The sequence below is a fragment of the Garra rufa genome, unplaced genomic scaffold, assembly GCF_049309525.1.
Source record: "Garra rufa unplaced genomic scaffold, GarRuf1.0 hap1_unplaced_002, whole genome shotgun sequence".
Taxonomy (NCBI): Eukaryota; Metazoa; Chordata; class Actinopteri; order Cypriniformes; family Cyprinidae; genus Garra; species Garra rufa.
In genome coordinates this window covers 8,619,845-8,640,549 of record NW_027394277.1, presented here as the reverse complement: position 1 = coordinate 8,640,549, position 20,705 = coordinate 8,619,845, and the positions used below count along the sequence as shown (strand labels likewise).

General features: G+C 44.7%; 24 non-coding genes across 24 annotated transcripts; all 24 read left to right on the top strand.

Annotated features, from left to right (window-relative positions):
- The first annotated feature begins 182 nt into the window (after positions 1-182).
- trnat-cgu (transfer RNA threonine (anticodon CGU)) lies at positions 183-256 on the top strand. Its single transcript has one exon. It is a non-coding gene; the product is annotated as a tRNA-Thr (tRNA).
- A 525-nt stretch (positions 257-781) lies between these two features.
- Positions 782-871, top strand: trnar-ucu (transfer RNA arginine (anticodon UCU)). The gene is given in 2 exon segments: positions 782-818; positions 836-871. It is a non-coding gene; the product is annotated as a tRNA-Arg (tRNA).
- An 884-nt stretch (positions 872-1,755) lies between these two features.
- Positions 1,756-1,828, top strand: trnat-agu (transfer RNA threonine (anticodon AGU)). The gene has a single exon. It is a non-coding gene; the product is annotated as a tRNA-Thr (tRNA).
- Positions 1,829-3,756: 1,928 nt separating this feature from the next.
- On the top strand, positions 3,757-3,830 carry trnat-cgu (transfer RNA threonine (anticodon CGU)). Its single transcript has one exon. It is a non-coding gene; the product is annotated as a tRNA-Thr (tRNA).
- Positions 3,831-4,355: 525 nt separating this feature from the next.
- trnar-ucu (transfer RNA arginine (anticodon UCU)) lies at positions 4,356-4,445 on the top strand. Its single transcript is given in 2 exon segments — positions 4,356-4,392; positions 4,410-4,445. It is a non-coding gene; the product is annotated as a tRNA-Arg (tRNA).
- Positions 4,446-5,329: 884 nt separating this feature from the next.
- On the top strand, positions 5,330-5,402 carry trnat-agu (transfer RNA threonine (anticodon AGU)). Its single transcript has one exon. It is a non-coding gene; the product is annotated as a tRNA-Thr (tRNA).
- A 1,928-nt stretch (positions 5,403-7,330) lies between these two features.
- On the top strand, positions 7,331-7,404 carry trnat-cgu (transfer RNA threonine (anticodon CGU)). Its single transcript has one exon. It is a non-coding gene; the product is annotated as a tRNA-Thr (tRNA).
- Positions 7,405-7,716: 312 nt separating this feature from the next.
- On the top strand, positions 7,717-7,789 carry trnat-agu (transfer RNA threonine (anticodon AGU)). Its single transcript has one exon. It is a non-coding gene; the product is annotated as a tRNA-Thr (tRNA).
- Positions 7,790-8,420: 631 nt separating this feature from the next.
- trnar-ucu (transfer RNA arginine (anticodon UCU)) lies at positions 8,421-8,510 on the top strand. The gene is given in 2 exon segments: positions 8,421-8,457; positions 8,475-8,510. It is a non-coding gene; the product is annotated as a tRNA-Arg (tRNA).
- Positions 8,511-8,665: 155 nt separating this feature from the next.
- On the top strand, positions 8,666-8,739 carry trnat-cgu (transfer RNA threonine (anticodon CGU)). The gene has a single exon. It is a non-coding gene; the product is annotated as a tRNA-Thr (tRNA).
- A 525-nt stretch (positions 8,740-9,264) lies between these two features.
- Positions 9,265-9,354, top strand: trnar-ucu (transfer RNA arginine (anticodon UCU)). The gene is given in 2 exon segments: positions 9,265-9,301; positions 9,319-9,354. It is a non-coding gene; the product is annotated as a tRNA-Arg (tRNA).
- An 884-nt stretch (positions 9,355-10,238) lies between these two features.
- On the top strand, positions 10,239-10,311 carry trnat-agu (transfer RNA threonine (anticodon AGU)). The gene has a single exon. It is a non-coding gene; the product is annotated as a tRNA-Thr (tRNA).
- A 1,929-nt stretch (positions 10,312-12,240) lies between these two features.
- trnat-cgu (transfer RNA threonine (anticodon CGU)) lies at positions 12,241-12,314 on the top strand. Its single transcript has one exon. It is a non-coding gene; the product is annotated as a tRNA-Thr (tRNA).
- A 312-nt stretch (positions 12,315-12,626) lies between these two features.
- trnat-agu (transfer RNA threonine (anticodon AGU)) lies at positions 12,627-12,699 on the top strand. The gene has a single exon. It is a non-coding gene; the product is annotated as a tRNA-Thr (tRNA).
- A 631-nt stretch (positions 12,700-13,330) lies between these two features.
- On the top strand, positions 13,331-13,420 carry trnar-ucu (transfer RNA arginine (anticodon UCU)). The gene is given in 2 exon segments: positions 13,331-13,367; positions 13,385-13,420. It is a non-coding gene; the product is annotated as a tRNA-Arg (tRNA).
- A 155-nt stretch (positions 13,421-13,575) lies between these two features.
- On the top strand, positions 13,576-13,649 carry trnat-cgu (transfer RNA threonine (anticodon CGU)). Its single transcript has one exon. It is a non-coding gene; the product is annotated as a tRNA-Thr (tRNA).
- A 525-nt stretch (positions 13,650-14,174) lies between these two features.
- Positions 14,175-14,264, top strand: trnar-ucu (transfer RNA arginine (anticodon UCU)). The gene is given in 2 exon segments: positions 14,175-14,211; positions 14,229-14,264. It is a non-coding gene; the product is annotated as a tRNA-Arg (tRNA).
- An 884-nt stretch (positions 14,265-15,148) lies between these two features.
- On the top strand, positions 15,149-15,221 carry trnat-agu (transfer RNA threonine (anticodon AGU)). The gene has a single exon. It is a non-coding gene; the product is annotated as a tRNA-Thr (tRNA).
- Positions 15,222-17,150: 1,929 nt separating this feature from the next.
- On the top strand, positions 17,151-17,224 carry trnat-cgu (transfer RNA threonine (anticodon CGU)). The gene has a single exon. It is a non-coding gene; the product is annotated as a tRNA-Thr (tRNA).
- A 312-nt stretch (positions 17,225-17,536) lies between these two features.
- Positions 17,537-17,609, top strand: trnat-agu (transfer RNA threonine (anticodon AGU)). Its single transcript has one exon. It is a non-coding gene; the product is annotated as a tRNA-Thr (tRNA).
- Positions 17,610-18,240: 631 nt separating this feature from the next.
- trnar-ucu (transfer RNA arginine (anticodon UCU)) lies at positions 18,241-18,330 on the top strand. Its single transcript is given in 2 exon segments — positions 18,241-18,277; positions 18,295-18,330. It is a non-coding gene; the product is annotated as a tRNA-Arg (tRNA).
- Positions 18,331-18,485: 155 nt separating this feature from the next.
- trnat-cgu (transfer RNA threonine (anticodon CGU)) lies at positions 18,486-18,559 on the top strand. The gene has a single exon. It is a non-coding gene; the product is annotated as a tRNA-Thr (tRNA).
- Positions 18,560-19,084: 525 nt separating this feature from the next.
- trnar-ucu (transfer RNA arginine (anticodon UCU)) lies at positions 19,085-19,174 on the top strand. Its single transcript is given in 2 exon segments — positions 19,085-19,121; positions 19,139-19,174. It is a non-coding gene; the product is annotated as a tRNA-Arg (tRNA).
- An 884-nt stretch (positions 19,175-20,058) lies between these two features.
- Positions 20,059-20,131, top strand: trnat-agu (transfer RNA threonine (anticodon AGU)). Its single transcript has one exon. It is a non-coding gene; the product is annotated as a tRNA-Thr (tRNA).
- Positions 20,132-20,705: the final 574 nt, after the last annotated feature.

The window sequence follows — 20,705 nt, the reverse complement described above, 5'->3', positions numbered from 1 at the left end:
TGCCCACACAGCGTGCCACTCAGCCTAGCTGGACGGGCACAAATCTGTAAGAAAGGCCTCAGTGGCCCAGCCTGGCACGCCTACGGGCTCTGTGGTGCAATGGATAGCGCATTGGACTTCTAGATTGCCAGATGAGGTTTTGACCCTTGGAGTCACCCTCCAGACCGCCTTGAATGCGGTTTGGCGCCGTGGCTTAGTTGGTTAAAGTGCCTGTCTCGTAAACAGGAGATCCTGGGTTCAAATCACAGCGGTGCCTTGGGCGACGTTTCAGTCCAGCAAGCGAAAGCGACCTGCAAACAGGGATAGCAAGTGCCTTATTTTGCAAACAGCCCCGACTCAGCTTTTTTTCTGCCATTTTGTTAATCCCATCATGCGCAGTGTTGCAATCGGACAGCAGAAACCATTTGGAGGCCTCCTGTTCTCAGCGTACATTGATTTTAAAAAAAATGTCAATCATATTTAAAAGGTAGCAAAACGTGCCCATGAACCAATTCAGTGAGGTATGGCAATCACTGTCTTGCATCAAGTGGAGGCAGCAGGACGTTCGAAGTGTTGATTCATGCATCGTCTAAGCCGCCGTTCATGCATCGTCTAAGCCGCCATCCCCACGATTAACATGCGAGTTGGCGCATGTTGGCGCACTCTATGTTTTTGAACCATGCCTCAATTGTGCAAAGACCTGAGGACCTGTCTTTCTCCCCACACAGCGTGCCACTCAGCCTAGCTGGACGGGCACAAATCTGTAAGAATGGCCTCAGTGGCCCAGCCTGGCACGCCTACGGGCTCTGTGGCGCAATGGATAGCGCATTGGACTTCTAGACTGCCAGATGAGGCCGTTCAAAGGTTGTGGGTTCGAGTCCCACCAGAGTCGTGGGTTTTTGCTTTCTGGTAACTCTCATACTGTGCAGAGTTGCCCTCAGGCAGTAGAAATTTGTAGACGTTGTCTTTTACAGTTTTTTCTGAATGCTTAAGCGCTAATTGTGATTCTTGTAGCACAATTTCTAAAACTATTAATACATATAGCAAAACCACTCACTGAGTTTGCAAAACTAAAAGCACAAACACTGCACTCAGTTTGCAATTTTGTAACACACACTTTGCAGAACTTTAAACACAACTCACTGCTTACACTCAATTACCAAATTTCCAACACACTCCTAGCAAAATTATACACATGTATGGCTATCATTAACACTATTTTGTGTTCTGACTTTGTCTTGGTTTTGATGAGTGTGAATAAACACCAATACTTGAAGTTTGGATCCTTGTATGTTTACATGACACTATATGACAAAAGTATAACCTCAAATTGACATCTGTACACAGAGAAAGCAAAAGCCAGATGTGTTTTGTATTCATACCATCAGTGTGCAGTTGGCACATTGTGTGCTTAGTAGATGATGGCTTGTGTTTACTGTTTGATACGAAAACACCATTTTTACGAAGGTGTGAAGAGTTAATCTAGCTGTGTTCGCTTTTGCAAGAGAACTACAATGTTTTGATAATTGGGTGAAAGGTTTTCTTATTTGTGTGAGGAGTTTTGCAAAAATAGCCAATAGTTACAAAAAATGTGCTTAAGCAATCAGAAAAAACTGTAAGCATACCAGCACCTGGCCCGCTTCTGGATGTTTTGAACCTTGGAGTCACCCTCCAGACAGCCTTGAATGCCCATGAACCAAGTGGAGGAAGCAGGACGTTCGAAGTGTTGATTCATGCATCGTCTAAGCCGCCATTCCCACGATTAGCATGCGAGTTGGCGCCGTGGCTTAGTTGGTAAAACGCCTGTCTAGTAAACAGGAGATCCTGGGTTCGAATCCCAGCGGTGCCTTGGAAATGGCAGCTTGGATCTTTTTGCCCTCCCTTGGACCTGAGGCCCTTACAGTGCCTCTGCCTTTCAAACGACACTGCAATTGTTCAGAGACCCGAGGAAGAGGGAACATTATTCTTAAACCCAATGGAATGTCAGCAGAAACCACGTCAACTAGATGAGCCCCAGAGACAGATCATCATTGAAGACCTCATCACCTAGACGGCCATCGACGCAAGACCACGAGAACCAGATGAGTCCTCTCCAATCTGACTTTGTGGCAACATGGAACTTTTGCATCTATGTTAATATTAGTCTGTTTCTTTCTTATTCTGAGGTTGCTGTAGCCACCAGATTTAGTCTGTATCCAGATCGAATGGTCACTGGATTAATGTAAAGTTGCTTTGACACAACAAAAAAAGCATTGTATAAATAATTTTGACTTGGATGTTTTGATTGTATCTAAAGATGATGTCTGCCAAGTCTTGGCTTAGTGTACAGTTTTTTTTTTTATTGCACTGATGTATTCCCTTATAGTATACATACTTAAATTTTGTATAGAAAGTACTGTTAATCTTAAGGAAAACCTTTTTTTTTTTTTTTTTATTGATCCACTGTGTTTCATATAATTTATTGTTATTATTTTTAATATTATCAATTATAATTAGAATTTTTAAAAGGGATTTTGTTAAACATTTCCTTGTTTTTGCTGTCTTTGCTTATTTAATGAAAAGTCTGATAAGATAGCGTAAATGTTATATTTTTAACTAAACAGACCACTTATTTTTATTTATGCTTTAAAATATTTTTTGTATTTCAATAAATACTTAAGAAAACCCCTCGTTTTCTGTCATTATTACCAGTGTTTTTGGTACGTCTTATGTAACTTTATTGCTTTGAGTTTGATGAACTTAAACCATTTAAGGCAATCGGTTTCCTCAAACCATTTAAGTAGCAAAAAGTTGATAAGACTTAGTTGGATTTGTTACCTGAATTCAAACTGACTGAGTGGAATAAACTTACATTTTTAAAGTTGAGTTAACTCAAATAATTGCCTAAGCTAATGTTAAAAAGAATAAGTTAATTAAACTCAATGTATATGAGTTTATAGTACTCATATTTTTGGGTTTTACCAAACTTAAATGGTTTAAGTGCAATCAGTTTCCTTAAACGGTTTGAGTTACCGTAACTTGTCGGGTTTTACAGTGGAGATCCTGGTTTCGAATCCCAGCGGTGCCTTGCAAATGTCAGCTTGGATCTTTTTGCCCTCCCTTGGACCTGAGGCCCTTACAGTGCCTCTGCCTTTCAAACGACACTGGACACTGCAATTGTGCAGAGACCCGAGGGCCTGTCCTCGCTCTCTTACCGTTGGACGGCCACAGACCCTGAAGGTCAGCCTGGGTTCGAATCCCAGCAATGCCTCTGGTTGTGCGCCACAATACAGCCAACGTCGTGCTTTACCAAAAAATGGACGGCGAATGGAGACACATGGAAGCTCGAGGACAGCGGGCGGTTTCCTTTGCAACACTACCCTCTCACCTGCTTTTGAAGGATAGCATCCTAGGCTAACGGGTCCCACGAAGGAGGCGCCGTGGCTTAGCTGGTCAAAGCGCCTGTCTTGTAAACAGGCGATCCTAAGATCGCATCCCAGCGGTGCCTTTCCATCAGTGGCTGTCACTGGCCTCGCTGTTGGATGGGAGATCCCGACAAAGCTCTATGTTTTTGAACCGTGCCTCAATTGTGCAAAGACCTGAGGACCTGTCTTTCTGCCCACACAGCGTGCCACTCAGCCTAGCTGGACGGGCACAAATCTGTAAGAAAGGCCTCAGTGGCCCAGCCTGGCACGCCTACGGGCTCTGTGGTGCAATGGATAGCGCATTGGACTTCTAGATTGCCAGATGAGGTTTTGACCCTTGGAGTCACCCTCCAGACCGCCTTGAATGCGGTTTGGCGCCGTGGCTTAGTTGGTTAAAGTGCCTGTCTCGTAAACAGGAGATCCTGGGTTCAAATCACAGCGGTGCCTTGGGCGACGTTTCAGTCCAGCAAGCGAAAGCGACCTGCAAACAGGGATAGCAAGTGCCTTATTTTGCAAACAGCCCCGACTCAGCTTTTTTTCTGCCATTTTGTTAATCCCATCATGCGCAGTGTTGCAATCGGACAGCAGAAACCATTTGGAGGCCTCCTGTTCTCAGCGTACATTGATTTTAAAAAAAATGTCAATCATATTTAAAAGGTAGCAAAACGTGCCCATGAACCAATTCAGTGAGGTATGGCAATCACTGTCTTGCATCAAGTGGAGGCAGCAGGACGTTCGAAGTGTTGATTCATGCATCGTCTAAGCCGCCGTTCATGCATCGTCTAAGCCGCCATCCCCACGATTAACATGCGAGTTGGCGCATGTTGGCGCACTCTATGTTTTTGAACCATGCCTCAATTGTGCAAAGACCTGAGGACCTGTCTTTCTCCCCACACAGCGTGCCACTCAGCCTAGCTGGACGGGCACAAATCTGTAAGAATGGCCTCAGTGGCCCAGCCTGGCACGCCTACGGGCTCTGTGGCGCAATGGATAGCGCATTGGACTTCTAGACTGCCAGATGAGGCCATTCAAAGGTTGTGGGTTCGAGTCCCACCAGAGTCGTGGGTTTTTGCTTTCTGGTAACTCTCATACTGTGCAGAGTTGCCCTCAGGCAGTAGAAATTTGTAGACGTTGTCTTTTACAGTTTTTTCTGAATGCTTAAGCGCTAATTGTGATTCTTGTAGCACAATTTCTAAAACTATTAATACATATAGCAAAACCACTCACTGAGTTTGCAAAACTAAAAGCACAAACACTGCACTCAGTTTGCAATTTTGTAACACACACTTTGCAGAACTTTAAACACAACTCACTGCTTACACTCAATTACCAAATTTCCAACACACTCCTAGCAAAATTATACACATGTATGGCTATCATTAACACTATTTTGTGTTCTGACTTTGTCTTGGTTTTGATGAGTGTGAATAAACACCAATACTTGAAGTTTGGATCCTTGTATGTTTACATGACACTATATGACAAAAGTATAACCTCAAATTGACATCTGTACACAGAGAAAGCAAAAGCCAGATGTGTTTTGTATTCATACCATCAGTGTGCAGTTGGCACATTGTGTGCTTAGTAGATGATGGCTTGTGTTTACTGTTTGATACGAAAACACCATTTTTACGAAGGTGTGAAGAGTTAATCTAGCTGTGTTCGCTTTTGCAAGAGAACTACAATGTTTTGATAATTGGGTGAAAGGTTTTCTTATTTGTGTGAGGAGTTTTGCAAAAATAGCCAATAGTTACAAAAAATGTGCTTAAGCAATCAGAAAAAACTGTAAGCATACCAGCACCTGGCCCGCTTCTGGATGTTTTGAACCTTGGAGTCACCCTCCAGACAGCCTTGAATGCCCATGAACCAAGTGGAGGAAGCAGGACGTTCGAAGTGTTGATTCATGCATCGTCTAAGCCGCCATTCCCACGATTAGCATGCGAGTTGGCGCCGTGGCTTAGTTGGTAAAACGCCTGTCTAGTAAACAGGAGATCCTGGGTTCGAATCCCAGCGGTGCCTTGGAAATGGCAGCTTGGATCTTTTTGCCCTCCCTTGGACCTGAGGCCCTTACAGTGCCTCTGCCTTTCAAACGACACTGCAATTGTTCAGAGACCCGAGGAAGAGGGAACATTATTCTTAAACCCAATGGAATGTCAGCAGAAACCACGTCAACTAGATGAGCCCCAGAGACAGATCATCATTGAAGACCTCATCACCTAGACGGCCATCGACGCAAGACCACGAGAACCAGATGAGTCCTCTCCAATCTGACTTTGTGGCAACATGGAACTTTTGCATCTATGTTAATATTAGTCTGTTTCTTTCTTATTCTGAGGTTGCTGTAGCCACCAGATTTAGTCTGTATCCAGATCGAATGGTCACTGGATTAATGTAAAGTTGCTTTGACACAACAAAAAAAGCATTGTATAAATAATTTTGACTTGGATGTTTTGATTGTATCTAAAGATGATGTCTGCCAAGTCTTGGCTTAGTGTACAGTTTTTTTTTTTTATTGCACTGATGTATTCCCTTATAGTATACATACTTAAATTTTGTATAGAAAGTACTGTTAATCTTAAGGAAAACCTTTTTTTTTTTTTTTTATTGATCCACTGTGTTTCATATAATTTATTGTTATTATTTTTAATATTATCAATTATAATTAGAATTTTTAAAAGGGATTTTGTTAAACATTTCCTTGTTTTTGCTGTCTTTGCTTATTTAATGAAAAGTCTGATAAGATAGCGTAAATGTTATATTTTTAACTAAACAGACCACTTATTTTTATTTATGCTTTAAAATATTTTTTGTATTTCAATAAATACTTAAGAAAACCCCTCGTTTTCTGTCATTATTACCAGTGTTTTTGGTACGTCTTATGTAACTTTATTGCTTTGAGTTTGATGAACTTAAACCATTTAAGGCAATCGGTTTCCTCAAACCATTTAAGTAGCAAAAAGTTGATAAGACTTAGTTGGATTTGTTACCTGAATTCAAACTGACTGAGTGGAATAAACTTACATTTTTAAAGTTGAGTTAACTCAAATAATTGCCTAAGCTAATGTTAAAAAGAATAAGTTAATTAAACTCAATGTATATGAGTTTATAGTACTCATATTTTTGGGTTTTACCAAACTTAAATGGTTTAAGTGCAATCAGTTTCCTTAAACGGTTTGAGTTACCGTAACTTGTCGGGTTTTACAGTGGAGATCCTGGTTTCGAATCCCAGCGGTGCCTTGCAAATGTCAGCTTGGATCTTTTTGCCCTCCCTTGGACCTGAGGCCCTTACAGTGCCTCTGCCTTTCAAACGACACTGGACACTGCAATTGTGCAGAGACCCGAGGGCCTGTCCTCGCTCTCTTACCGTTGGACGGCCACAGACCCTGAAGGTCAGCCTGGGTTCGAATCCCAGCAATGCCTCTGGTTGTGCGCCACAATACAGCCAACGTCGTGCTTTACCAAAAAATGGACGGCGAATGGAGACACATGGAAGCTCGAGGACAGCGGGCGGTTTCCTTTGCAACACTACCCTCTCACCTGCTTTTGAAGGATAGCATCCTAGGCTAACGGGTCCCACGAAGGAGGCGCCGTGGCTTAGCTGGTCAAAGCGCCTGTCTTGTAAACAGGCGATCCTAAGATCGCATCCCAGCGGTGCCTTTCCATCAGTGGCTGTCACTGGCCTCGCTGTTGGATGGGAGATCCCGACAAAGCTCTATGTTTTTGAACCGTGCCTCAATTGTGCAAAGACCTGAGGACCTGTCTTTCTGCCCACACAGCGTGCCACTCAGCCTAGCTGGACGGGCACAAATCTGTAAGAAAGGCCTCAGTGGCCCAGCCTGGCACGCCTACGGGCTCTGTGGTGCAATGGATAGCGCATTGGACTTCTAGATTGCCAGATGAGGTTTTGACCCTTGGAGTCACCCTCCAGACCGCCTTGAATGCGGTTTGGCGCCGTGGCTTAGTTGGTTAAAGTGCCTGTCTCGTAAACAGGAGATCCTGGGTTCAAATCACAGCGGTGCCTTGGGCGACGTTTCAGTCCAGCAAGCGAAAGCGACCTGCAAACAGGGATAGCAAGTGCCTTATTTTGCAAACAGCCCCGACTCAGCTTTTTTTCTGCCATTTTGTTAATCCCATCATGCGCAGTGTTGCAATCGGACAGCAGAAACCATTTGGAGGCCTCCTGTTCTCAGCGTACATTGATTTAAAAAAAAAATGTCAATCATATTTAAAAGGTAGCAAAACATGCCCATGAACCAAGTGGAGGCAGCAGGACGTTCGAAGTGTTGATTCATGCATCGTCTAAGGCGCCATCCCCACGATTAACATGCGAGTTGGCGCCGTGGCTTAGTTGGTAAAGCGCCTGTCTAGTAAACAGGAGGTCCTGGGTTCGAATCCCAGCGGTGCCTTGCAAATGGCAGCTTGGTTCTTTTTGCCCTCCCTTGGACCTGAGGCCCTTACAGTGCCTGTGACTTTCAAACGACACTGGACACTGCAATTGTGCAGAGACCCGAGGGCCTGTCCTTCCTGCAGAGAGAGCACGCGCTCTCTTACCGTTGTACGGCCACAGACCCGGAAGGTCAGCCTGGGTTCGAATCCCAGCAATGCCTCTGGTTGCGCGCCACAATACAGCCAACGTCGTGCTTTACCAAAATAAGGACGGCGAATGGAGACACATAGAAGCTCGAGGACAGCGGGCGGTTTCCCTTGCAACACTACCCTCTCACCTGCTTTTGAAGGATAGCATCCTAGGCTAACGGGTCCAACGAAGGAGGCGCCGTGGCTTAGCTGGTTAAAGCGCCTGTCTTGTAAACAGGGGATCCTAAGATCGCATCCCAGCGGTGCCTTTCCATCAGTGGCTGTCACTGGCCTCGCTGTTGGATGGGAGATCCCGACGACACTCTATGTTTTTGAACCATGCATCAATTGTGCAAAGACCTGAGGATCTGTCTTTCTGCCCACACAGCGTGCCACTCAGCCTAGCTGGACGGGCACAAATCTGTAAGAAAGGCCTCAGTGGCCCAACCTGGCACGCCTACGGGCTTTGTGGCGCAATGGATAGCTCATTGGACTTCTAGACTGCCAGCTGAGGCCATTCAAAGGTTGTGGGTTCGAGTCCCACCAGAGTCGTGGCTTTTGGCTTTCTGGTAACTCTCATAATGTGCAGAGTTGCCCTCAGGCAGTAGAAATTTGTAGACGTTGTCTTTTAAGCATACCAGCACCTGGCCCGCTTCTGGATGTTTTGAACCTTGGAGTCACCCTCCAGACAACCTTGAATGCGGTTTGGCGCCGTGGCTTAGTTGGTTAAAGTACCTGTCTCGTAAACAGGAGATCCTGGGTTCGAATCCCAGCGGTGCCTTGGGCGACGTTTCAGTCCAGCAAGCGAAAGCGACCTGCAAACAGGGATAGCAAGTGCCTAATTTTGCAAACAGCCCCGACTCAGCTTTTTTTCTGCCATTTTGTTAATCCCATCATGCGCAGTGTTGCAATCGGACAGCAGAAACCATTTGGAGGCCTCCTGTTCTCAGCGTACATTGATTTTAAAAAAAATGTCAATCATATTTAAAAGGTAGCAAAACGTGCCCATGAACCAATTCAGTGAGGTATGGCAATCACTGTCTTGCATCAAGTGGAGGCAGCAGGACGTTCGAAGTGTTGATTCATGCATCGTCTAAGCCGCCGTTCATGCATCGTCTAAGCCGCCATCCCCACGATTAACATGCGAGTTGGCGCATGTTGGCGCACTCTATGTTTTTGAACCATGCCTCAATTGTGCAAAGACCTGAGGACCTGTCTTTCTCCCCACACAGCGTGCCACTCAGCCTAGCTGGACGGGCACAAATCTGTAAGAATGGCCTCAGTGGCCCAGCCTGGCACGCCTACGGGCTCTGTGGCGCAATGGATAGCGCATTGGACTTCTAGACTGCCAGATGAGGCCATTCAAAGGTTGTGGGTTCGAGTCCCACCAGAGTCGTGGGTTTTTGCTTTCTGGTAACTCTCATACTGTGCAGAGTTGCCCTCAGGCAGTAGAAATTTGTAGACGTTGTCTTTTACAGTTTTTTCTGAATGCTTAAGCGCTAATTGTGATTCTTGTAGCACAATTTCTAAAACTATTAATACATATAGCAAAACCACTCACTGAGTTTGCAAAACTAAAAGCACAAACACTGCACTCAGTTTGCAATTTTGTAACACACACTTTGCAGAACTTTAAACACAACTCACTGCTTACACTCAATTACCAAATTTCCAACACACTCCTAGCAAAATTATACACATGTATGGCTATCATTAACACTATTTTGTGTTCTGACTTTGTCTTGGTTTTGATGAGTGTGAATAAACACCAATACTTGAAGTTTGGATCCTTGTATGTTTACATGACACTATATGACAAAAGTATAACCTCAAATTGACATCTGTACACAGAGAAAGCAAAAGCCAGATGTGTTTTGTATTCATACCATCAGTGTGCAGTTGGCACATTGTGTGCTTAGTAGATGATGGCTTGTGTTTACTGTTTGATACGAAAACACCATTTTTACGAAGGTGTGAAGAGTTAATCTAGCTGTGTTCGCTTTTGCAAGAGAACTACAATGTTTTGATAATTGGGTGAAAGGTTTTCTTATTTGTGTGAGGAGTTTTGCAAAAATAGCCAATAGTTACAAAAAATGTGCTTAAGCAATCAGAAAAAACTGTAAGCATACCAGCACCTGGCCCGCTTCTGGATGTTTTGAACCTTGGAGTCACCCTCCAGACAGCCTTGAATGCCCATGAACCAAGTGGAGGAAGCAGGACGTTCGAAGTGTTGATTCATGCATCGTCTAAGCCGCCATTCCCACGATTAGCATGCGAGTTGGCGCCGTGGCTTAGTTGGTAAAACGCCTGTCTAGTAAACAGGAGATCCTGGGTTCGAATCCCAGCGGTGCCTTGGAAATGGCAGCTTGGATCTTTTTGCCCTCCCTTGGACCTGAGGCCCTTACAGTGCCTCTGCCTTTCAAACGACACTGCAATTGTTCAGAGACCCGAGGAAGAGGGAACATTATTCTTAAACCCAATGGAATGTCAGCAGAAACCACGTCAACTAGATGAGCCCCAGAGACAGATCATCATTGAAGACCTCATCACCTAGACGGCCATCGACGCAAGACCACGAGAACCAGATGAGTCCTCTCCAATCTGACTTTGTGGCAACATGGAACTTTTGCATCTATGTTAATATTAGTCTGTTTCTTTCTTATTCTGAGGTTGCTGTAGCCACCAGATTTAGTCTGTATCCAGATCGAATGGTCACTGGATTAATGTAAAGTTGCTTTGACACAACAAAAAAAGCATTGTATAAATAATTTTGACTTGGATGTTTTGATTGTATCTAAAGATGATGTCTGCCAAGTCTTGGCTTAGTGTACAGTTTTTTTTTTTTATTGCACTGATGTATTCCCTTATAGTATACATACTTAAATTTTGTATAGAAAGTACTGTTAATCTTAAGGAAAACCTTTTTTTTTTTTTTTTTATTGATCCACTGTGTTTCATATAATTTATTGTTATTATTTTTAATATTATCAATTATAATTAGAATTTTTAAAAGGGATTTTGTTAAACATTTCCTTGTTTTTGCTGTCTTTGCTTATTTAATGAAAAGTCTGATAAGATAGCGTAAATGTTATATTTTTAACTAAACAGACCACTTATTTTTATTTATGCTTTAAAATATTTTTTGTATTTCAATAAATACTTAAGAAAACCCCTCGTTTTCTGTCATTATTACCAGTGTTTTTGGTACGTCTTATGTAACTTTATTGCTTTGAGTTTGATGAACTTAAACCATTTAAGGCAATCGGTTTCCTCAAACCATTTAAGTAGCAAAAAGTTGATAAGACTTAGTTGGATTTGTTACCTGAATTCAAACTGACTGAGTGGAATAAACTTACATTTTTAAAGTTGAGTTAACTCAAATAATTGCCTAAGCTAATGTTAAAAAGAATAAGTTAATTAAACTCAATGTATATGAGTTTATAGTACTCATATTTTTGGGTTTTACCAAACTTAAATGGTTTAAGTGCAATCAGTTTCCTTAAACGGTTTGAGTTACCGTAACTTGTCGGGTTTTACAGTGGAGATCCTGGTTTCGAATCCCAGCGGTGCCTTGCAAATGTCAGCTTGGATCTTTTTGCCCTCCCTTGGACCTGAGGCCCTTACAGTGCCTCTGCCTTTCAAACGACACTGGACACTGCAATTGTGCAGAGACCCGAGGGCCTGTCCTCGCTCTCTTACCGTTGGACGGCCACAGACCCTGAAGGTCAGCCTGGGTTCGAATCCCAGCAATGCCTCTGGTTGTGCGCCACAATACAGCCAACGTCGTGCTTTACCAAAAAATGGACGGCGAATGGAGACACATGGAAGCTCGAGGACAGCGGGCGGTTTCCTTTGCAACACTACCCTCTCACCTGCTTTTGAAGGATAGCATCCTAGGCTAACGGGTCCCACGAAGGAGGCGCCGTGGCTTAGCTGGTCAAAGCGCCTGTCTTGTAAACAGGCGATCCTAAGATCGCATCCCAGCGGTGCCTTTCCATCAGTGGCTGTCACTGGCCTCGCTGTTGGATGGGAGATCCCGACAAAGCTCTATGTTTTTGAACCGTGCCTCAATTGTGCAAAGACCTGAGGACCTGTCTTTCTGCCCACACAGCGTGCCACTCAGCCTAGCTGGACGGGCACAAATCTGTAAGAAAGGCCTCAGTGGCCCAGCCTGGCACGCCTACGGGCTCTGTGGTGCAATGGATAGCGCATTGGACTTCTAGATTGCCAGATGAGGTTTTGACCCTTGGAGTCACCCTCCAGACCGCCTTGAATGCGGTTTGGCGCCGTGGCTTAGTTGGTTAAAGTGCCTGTCTCGTAAACAGGAGATCCTGGGTTCAAATCACAGCGGTGCCTTGGGCGACGTTTCAGTCCAGCAAGCGAAAGCGACCTGCAAACAGGGATAGCAAGTGCCTTATTTTGCAAACAGCCCCGACTCAGCTTTTTTTCTGCCATTTTGTTAATCCCATCATGCGCAGTGTTGCAATCGGACAGCAGAAACCATTTGGAGGCCTCCTGTTCTCAGCGTACATTGATTTAAAAAAAAAATGTCAATCATATTTAAAAGGTAGCAAAACATGCCCATGAACCAAGTGGAGGCAGCAGGACGTTCGAAGTGTTGATTCATGCATCGTCTAAGGCGCCATCCCCACGATTAACATGCGAGTTGGCGCCGTGGCTTAGTTGGTAAAGCGCCTGTCTAGTAAACAGGAGGTCCTGGGTTCGAATCCCAGCGGTGCCTTGCAAATGGCAGCTTGGTTCTTTTTGCCCTCCCTTGGACCTGAGGCCCTTACAGTGCCTGTGACTTTCAAACGACACTGGACACTGCAATTGTGCAGAGACCCGAGGGCCTGTCCTTCCTGCAGAGAGAGCACGCGCTCTCTTACCGTTGTACGGCCACAGACCCGGAAGGTCAGCCTGGGTTCGAATCCCAGCAATGCCTCTGGTTGCGCGCCACAATACAGCCAACGTCGTGCTTTACCAAAATAAGGACGGCGAATGGAGACACATAGAAGCTCGAGGACAGCGGGCGGTTTCCCTTGCAACACTACCCTCTCACCTGCTTTTGAAGGATAGCATCCTAGGCTAACGGGTCCAACGAAGGAGGCGCCGTGGCTTAGCTGGTTAAAGCGCCTGTCTTGTAAACAGGGGATCCTAAGATTGCATCCCAGCGGTGCCTTTCCATCAGTGGCTGTCACTGGCCTCGCTGTTGGATGGGAGATCCCGACGACACTCTATGTTTTTGAACCATGCATCAATTGTGCAAAGACCTGAGGATCTGTCTTTCTGCCCACACAGCGTGCCACTCAGCCTAGCTGGACGGGCACAAATCTGTAAGAAAGGCCTCAGTGGCCCAACCTGGCACGCCTACGGGCTTTGTGGCGCAATGGATAGCTCATTGGACTTCTAGACTGCCAGCTGAGGCCATTCAAAGGTTGTGGGTTCGAGTCCCACCAGAGTCGTGGCTTTTGGCTTTCTGGTAACTCTCATAATGTGCAGAGTTGCCCTCAGGCAGTAGAAATTTGTAGACGTTGTCTTTTAAGCATACCAGCACCTGGCCCGCTTCTGGATGTTTTGAACCTTGGAGTCACCCTCCAGACAACCTTGAATGCGGTTTGGCGCCGTGGCTTAGTTGGTTAAAGTACCTGTCTCGTAAACAGGAGATCCTGGGTTCGAATCCCAGCGGTGCCTTGGGCGACGTTTCAGTCCAGCAAGCGAAAGCGACCTGCAAACAGGGATAGCAAGTGCCTAATTTTGCAAACAGCCCCGACTCAGCTTTTTTTCTGCCATTTTGTTAATCCCATCATGCGCAGTGTTGCAATCGGACAGCAGAAACCATTTGGAGGCCTCCTGTTCTCAGCGTACATTGATTTTAAAAAAAATGTCAATCATATTTAAAAGGTAGCAAAACGTGCCCATGAACCAATTCAGTGAGGTATGGCAATCACTGTCTTGCATCAAGTGGAGGCAGCAGGACGTTCGAAGTGTTGATTCATGCATCGTCTAAGCCGCCGTTCATGCATCGTCTAAGCCGCCATCCCCACGATTAACATGCGAGTTGGCGCATGTTGGCGCACTCTATGTTTTTGAACCATGCCTCAATTGTGCAAAGACCTGAGGACCTGTCTTTCTCCCCACACAGCGTGCCACTCAGCCTAGCTGGACGGGCACAAATCTGTAAGAATGGCCTCAGTGGCCCAGCCTGGCACGCCTACGGGCTCTGTGGCGCAATGGATAGCGCATTGGACTTCTAGACTGCCAGATGAGGCCATTCAAAGGTTGTGGGTTCGAGTCCCACCAGAGTCGTGGGTTTTTGCTTTCTGGTAACTCTCATACTGTGCAGAGTTGCCCTCAGGCAGTAGAAATTTGTAGACGTTGTCTTTTACAGTTTTTTCTGAATGCTTAAGCGCTAATTGTGATTCTTGTAGCACAATTTCTAAAACTATTAATACATATAGCAAAACCACTCACTGAGTTTGCAAAACTAAAAGCACAAACACTGCACTCAGTTTGCAATTTTGTAACACACACTTTGCAGAACTTTAAACACAACTCACTGCTTACACTCAATTACCAAATTTCCAACACACTCCTAGCAAAATTATACACATGTATGGCTATCATTAACACTATTTTGTGTTCTGACTTTGTCTTGGTTTTGATGAGTGTGAATAAACACCAATACTTGAAGTTTGGATCCTTGTATGTTTACATGACACTATATGACAAAAGTATAACCTCAAATTGACATCTGTACACAGAGAAAGCAAAAGCCAGATGTGTTTTGTATTCATACCATCAGTGTGCAGTTGGCACATTGTGTGCTTAGTAGATGATGGCTTGTGTTTACTGTTTGATACGAAAACACCATTTTTACGAAGGTGTGAAGAGTTAATCTAGCTGTGTTCGCTTTTGCAAGAGAACTACAATGTTTTGATAATTGGGTGAAAGGTTTTCTTATTTGTGTGAGGAGTTTTGCAAAAATAGCCAATAGTTACAAAAAATGTGCTTAAGCAATCAGAAAAAACTGTAAGCATACCAGCACCTGGCCCGCTTCTGGATGTTTTGAACCTTGGAGTCACCCTCCAGACAGCCTTGAATGCCCATGAACCAAGTGGAGGAAGCAGGACGTTCGAAGTGTTGATTCATGCATCGTCTAAGCCGCCATTCCCACGATTAGCATGCGAGTTGGCGCCGTGGCTTAGTTGGTAAAACGCCTGTCTAGTAAACAGGAGATCCTGGGTTCGAATCCCAGCGGTGCCTTGGAAATGGCAGCTTGGATCTTTTTGCCCTCCCTTGGACCTGAGGCCCTTACAGTGCCTCTGCCTTTCAAACGACACTGCAATTGTTCAGAGACCCGAGGAAGAGGGAACATTATTCTTAAACCCAATGGAATGTCAGCAGAAACCACGTCAACTAGATGAGCCCCAGAGACAGATCATCATTGAAGACCTCATCACCTAGACGGCCATCGACGCAAGACCACGAGAACCAGATGAGTCCTCTCCAATCTGACTTTGTGGCAACATGGAACTTTTGCATCTATGTTAATATTAGTCTGTTTCTTTCTTATTCTGAGGTTGCTGTAGCCACCAGATTTAGTCTGTATCCAGATCGAATGGTCACTGGATTAATGTAAAGTTGCTTTGACACAACAAAAAAAGCATTGTATAAATAATTTTGACTTGGATGTTTTGATTGTATCTAAAGATGATGTCTGCCAAGTCTTGGCTTAGTGTACAGTTTTTTTTTTTTATTGCACTGATGTATTCCCTTATAGTATACATACTTAAATTTTGTATAGAAAGTACTGTTAATCTTAAGGAAAACCTTTTTTTTTTTTTTTTTATTGATCCACTGTGTTTCATATAATTTATTGTTATTATTTTTAATATTATCAATTATAATTAGAATTTTTAAAAGGGATTTTGTTAAACATTTCCTTGTTTTTGCTGTCTTTGCTTATTTAATGAAAAGTCTGATAAGATAGCGTAAATGTTATATTTTTAACTAAACAGACCACTTATTTTTATTTATGCTTTAAAATATTTTTTGTATTTCAATAAATACTTAAGAAAACCCCTCGTTTTCTGTCATTATTACCAGTGTTTTTGGTACGTCTTATGTAACTTTATTGCTTTGAGTTTGATGAACTTAAACCATTTAAGGCAATCGGTTTCCTCAAACCATTTAAGTAGCAAAAAGTTGATAAGACTTAGTTGGATTTGTTACCTGAATTCAAACTGACTGAGTGGAATAAACTTACATTTTTAAAGTTGAGTTAACTCAAATAATTGCCTAAGCTAATGTTAAAAAGAATAAGTTAATTAAACTCAATGTATATGAGTTTATAGTACTCATATTTTTGGGTTTTACCAAACTTAAATGGTTTAAGTGCAATCAGTTTCCTTAAACGGTTTGAGTTACCGTAACTTGTCGGGTTTTACAGTGGAGATCCTGGTTTCGAATCCCAGCGGTGCCTTGCAAATGTCAGCTTGGATCTTTTTGCCCTCCCTTGGACCTGAGGCCCTTACAGTGCCTCTGCCTTTCAAACGACACTGGACACTGCAATTGTGCAGAGACCCGAGGGCCTGTCCTCGCTCTCTTACCGTTGGACGGCCACAGACCCTGAAGGTCAGCCTGGGTTCGAATCCCAGCAATGCCTCTGGTTGTGCGCCACAATACAGCCAACGTCGTGCTTTACCAAAAAATGGACGGCGAATGGAGACACATGGAAGCTCGAGGACAGCGGGCGGTTTCCTTTGCAACACTACCCTCTCACCTGCTTTTGAAGGATAGCATCCTAGGCTAACGGGTCCCACGAAGGAGGCGCCGTGGCTTAGCTGGTCAAAGCGCCTGTCTTGTAAACAGGCGATCCTAAGATCGCATCCCAGCGGTGCCTTTCCATCAGTGGCTGTCACTGGCCTCGCTGTTGGATGGGAGATCCCGACAAAGCTCTATGTTTTTGAACCGTGCCTCAATTGTGCAAAGACCTGAGGACCTGTCTTTCTGCCCACACAGCGTGCCACTCAGCCTAGCTGGACGGGCACAAATCTGTAAGAAAGGCCTCAGTGGCCCAGCCTGGCACGCCTACGGGCTCTGTGGTGCAATGGATAGCGCATTGGACTTCTAGATTGCCAGATGAGGTTTTGACCCTTGGAGTCACCCTCCAGACCGCCTTGAATGCGGTTTGGCGCCGTGGCTTAGTTGGTTAAAGTGCCTGTCTCGTAAACAGGAGATCCTGGGTTCAAATCACAGCGGTGCCTTGGGCGACGTTTCAGTCCAGCAAGCGAAAGCGACCTGCAAACAGGGATAGCAAGTGCCTTATTTTGCAAACAGCCCCGACTCAGCTTTTTTTCTGCCATTTTGTTAATCCCATCATGCGCAGTGTTGCAATCGGACAGCAGAAACCATTTGGAGGCCTCCTGTTCTCAGCGTACATTGATTTAAAAAAAAAATGTCAATCATATTTAAAAGGTAGCAAAACATGCCCATGAACCAAGTGGAGGCAGCAGGACGTTCGAAGTGTTGATTCATGCATCGTCTAAGGCGCCATCCCCACGATTAACATGCGAGTTGGCGCCGTGGCTTAGTTGGTAAAGCGCCTGTCTAGTAAACAGGAGGTCCTGGGTTCGAATCCCAGCGGTGCCTTGCAAATGGCAGCTTGGTTCTTTTTGCCCTCCCTTGGACCTGAGGCCCTTACAGTGCCTGTGACTTTCAAACGACACTGGACACTGCAATTGTGCAGAGACCCGAGGGCCTGTCCTTCCTGCAGAGAGAGCACGCGCTCTCTTACCGTTGTACGGCCACAGACCCGGAAGGTCAGCCTGGGTTCGAATCCCAGCAATGCCTCTGGTTGCGCGCCACAATACAGCCAACGTCGTGCTTTACCAAAATAAGGACGGCGAATGGAGACACATAGAAGCTCGAGGACAGCGGGCGGTTTCCCTTGCAACACTACCCTCTCACCTGCTTTTGAAGGATAGCATCCTAGGCTAACGGGTCCAACGAAGGAGGCGCCGTGGCTTAGCTGGTTAAAGCGCCTGTCTTGTAAACAGGGGATCCTAAGATCGCATCCCAGCGGTGCCTTTCCATCAGTGGCTGTCACTGGCCTCGCTGTTGGATGGGAGATCCCGACGACACTCTATGTTTTTGAACCATGCATCAATTGTGCAAAGACCTGAGGATCTGTCTTTCTGCCCACACAGCGTGCCACTCAGCCTAGCTGGACGGGCACAAATCTGTAAGAAAGGCCTCAGTGGCCCAACCTGGCACGCCTACGGGCTTTGTGGCGCAATGGATAGCTCATTGGACTTCTAGACTGCCAGCTGAGGCCATTCAAAGGTTGTGGGTTCGAGTCCCACCAGAGTCGTGGCTTTTGGCTTTCTGGTAACTCTCATAATGTGCAGAGTTGCCCTCAGGCAGTAGAAATTTGTAGACGTTGTCTTTTAAGCATACCAGCACCTGGCCCGCTTCTGGATGTTTTGAACCTTGGAGTCACCCTCCAGACAACCTTGAATGCGGTTTGGCGCCGTGGCTTAGTTGGTTAAAGTACCTGTCTCGTAAACAGGAGATCCTGGGTTCGAATCCCAGCGGTGCCTTGGGCGACGTTTCAGTCCAGCAAGCGAAAGCGACCTGCAAACAGGGATAGCAAGTGCCTAATTTTGCAAACAGCCCCGACTCAGCTTTTTTTCTGCCATTTTGTTAATCCCATCATGCGCAGTGTTGCAATCGGACAGCAGAAACCATTTGGAGGCCTCCTGTTCTCAGCGTACATTGATTTTAAAAAAAATGTCAATCATATTTAAAAGGTAGCAAAACGTGCCCATGAACCAATTCAGTGAGGTATGGCAATCACTGTCTTGCATCAAGTGGAGGCAGCAGGACGTTCGAAGTGTTGATTCATGCATCGTCTAAGCCGCCGTTCATGCATCGTCTAAGCCGCCATCCCCACGATTAACATGCGAGTTGGCGCATGTTGGCGCACTCTATGTTTTTGAACCATGCCTCAATTGTGCAAAGACCTGAGGACCTGTCTTTCTCCCCACACAGCGTGCCACTCAGCCTAGCTGGACGGGCACAAATCTGTAAGAATGGCCTCAGTGGCCCAGCCTGGCACACCTACGGGCTCTGTGGCGCAATGGATAGCGCATTGGACTTCTAGACTGCCAGATGAGGCCATTCAAAGGTTGTGGGTTCGAGTCCCACCAGAGTCGTGGGTTTTTGCTTTCTGGTAACTCTCATACTGTGCAGAGTTGCCCTCAGGCAGTAGAAATTTGTAGACGTTGTCTTTTACAGTTTTTTCTGAATGCTTAAGCGCTAATTGTGATTCTTGTAGCACAATTTCTAAAACTATTAATACATATAGCAAAACCACTCACTGAGTTTGCAAAACTAAAAGCACAAACACTGCACTCAGTTTGCAATTTTGTAACACACACTTTGCAGAACTTTAAACACAACTCACTGCTTACACTCAATTACCAAATTTCCAACACACTCCTAGCAAAATTATACACATGTATGGCTATCATTAACACTATTTTGTGTTCTGACTTTGTCTTGGTTTTGATGAGTGTGAATAAACACCAATACTTGAAGTTTGGATCCTTGTATGTTTACATGACACTATATGACAAAAGTATAACCTCAAATTGACATCTGTACACAGAGAAAGCAAAAGCCAGATGTGTTTTGTATTCATACCATCAGTGTGCAGTTGGCACATTGTGTGCTTAGTAGATGATGGCTTGTGTTTACTGTTTGATACGAAAACACCATTTTTACGAAGGTGTGAAGAGTTAATCTAGCTGTGTTCGCTTTTGCAAGAGAACTACAATGTTTTGATAATTGGGTGAAAGGTTTTCTTATTTGTGTGAGGAGTTTTGCAAAAATAGCCAATAGTTACAAAAAATGTGCTTAAGCAATCAGAAAAAACTGTAAGCATACCAGCACCTGGCCCGCTTCTGGATGTTTTGAACCTTGGAGTCACCCTCCAGACAGCCTTGAATGCCCATGAACCAAGTGGAGGAAGCAGGACGTTCGAAGTGTTGATTCATGCATCGTCTAAGCCGCCATTCCCACGATTAGCATGCGAGTTGGCGCCGTGGCTTAGTTGGTAAAACGCCTGTCTAGTAAACAGGAGATCCTGGGTTCGAATCCCAGCGGTGCCTTGGAAATGGCAGCTTGGATCTTTTTGCCCTCCCTTGGACCTGAGGCCCTTACAGTGCCTCTGCCTTTCAAACGACACTGCAATTGTTCAGAGACCCGAGGAAGAGGGAACATTATTCTTAAACCCAATGGAATGTCAGCAGAAACCACGTCAACTAGATGAGCCCCAGAGACAGATCATCATTGAAGACCTCATCACCTAGACGGCCATCGACGCAAGACCACGAGAACCAGATGAGTCCTCTCCAATCTGACTTTGTGGCAACATGGAACTTTTGCATCTATGTTAATATTAGTCTGTTTCTTTCTTATTCTGAGGTTGCTGTAGCCACCAGATTTAGTCTGTATCCAGATCGAATGGTCACTGGATTAATGTAAAGTTGCTTTGACACAACAAAAAAAGCATTGTATAAATAATTTTGACTTGGATGTTTTGATTGTATCTAAAGATGATGTCTGCCAAGTCTTGGCTTAGTGTACAGTTTTTTTTTTTATTGCACTGATGTATTCCCTTATAGTATACATACTTAAATTTTGTATAGAAAGTACTGTTAATCTTAAGGAAAACCTTTTTTT